The following is a 1,471-nucleotide window of genomic DNA, read 5'->3' as shown; positions in this document are numbered from 1 at the left end:
ATAATAATGATAATGATAATAATAATAATAATAATAATAATAATAATAATAACCATAGTAATAATAATAGTTATGATATTGATGACAAAAAATTATCATCAATAACAGTAATGAAAAAAGTAATGATGAAAATCGTAATGATAACTAATAATAATAATCATAATGCCAATTAATGTGGAAATAAATATATCTTTCCTGTACATGTTGCAAAGTATAATTTTTTTTTATCATTAAAAGTGGACATCCTTTGAACGTTTAAATATACCTTCCCTTTTTCCTTCTCACTTTCTCCTTATTTCCTCTTCCTTCATCCACCTCCGCCTCCACTTTCTCTTTGCATTCCATTCCTACTTCGTTACTTTCTTTTTCTACTCATTTTCCTTCAGATTCGTCCTGTCATCTCATTTTCCTTTCCTTGTTTCACAGTATAATTTTTTGAATTACGAGTCCACCCCCCCCCCAAAAAAAAAAAGAATGATGTGTCAATCTACTGTTCACGTGTTATTTCTTGTATCGTTATTAATGCCAATGTGATTAAAAAAAAATAATAATAAATAAATAAATAAATAAATAAAAAAGTCTCTATCTCTCTGTATATCGCTAATATCATACACGATTTTTGTATCACCAATTATTTTATGATTTATTTATATCATTCTTGTGTTTTAGTATCTTTAGTTATTGTCTGTTTGTGTTATTACTCTACACAAATGCACACACACACAAACATACAACACACACAAGATACGCACACACACGCAAGACACATGCACACAAGACACACGCACACAAGACACACGCACACAAGACACACACACACACACACACACTCACACACACACACACACACTCACACACACACACACACACACTCACACACACACACACACACACACACACACACACACACTCACACACACACACACACACACACAAAGTAAATTAATGGTCATACATTAATATCAGTATCAATATTTTCATTATATAAAAGAAAAATCTAACACAAGATGTACAGTCTTTTTATTGATTTCATGAAACTTTTTTTTTTTTTTTTCAAAACCTACAGAACACAATCACTAAATTTCAAGATCTACATAAACTGATCATAAAAAAATTATACATTTGCTTTGTAAATTCTCTAATAACATAACAATTTCATAACATATACGCTCTACGATATAACCATAATATACAAATATATGAATAATATATACCTGGTAAAGTTATATAATAAAATACTACATATCACATAATAATGCACATAAGGCACGGACTACAAAGTAAATACATGTTATCATCTGACACTGTGACACAGAATCAAAATAACAAAATTTCTGTGGAATGTTTCACCTTGTACACAAATTTTTTTCCTGTACTTTAAATGCAAGAATAGAAATCTTCATTTTCTCTACTCTAAAATCTTTGGATTTTTGTTCTCACTTTTAGGAGTATTCAGTTCTACAATATGTTA

Source organism: Penaeus monodon, chromosome 41 (assembly GCF_015228065.2).
Source record: "Penaeus monodon isolate SGIC_2016 chromosome 41, NSTDA_Pmon_1, whole genome shotgun sequence".
NCBI classification, from domain to species: domain Eukaryota; kingdom Metazoa; phylum Arthropoda; class Malacostraca; order Decapoda; family Penaeidae; genus Penaeus; species Penaeus monodon.
Note: the sequence above shows the minus strand (reverse complement) of the source record.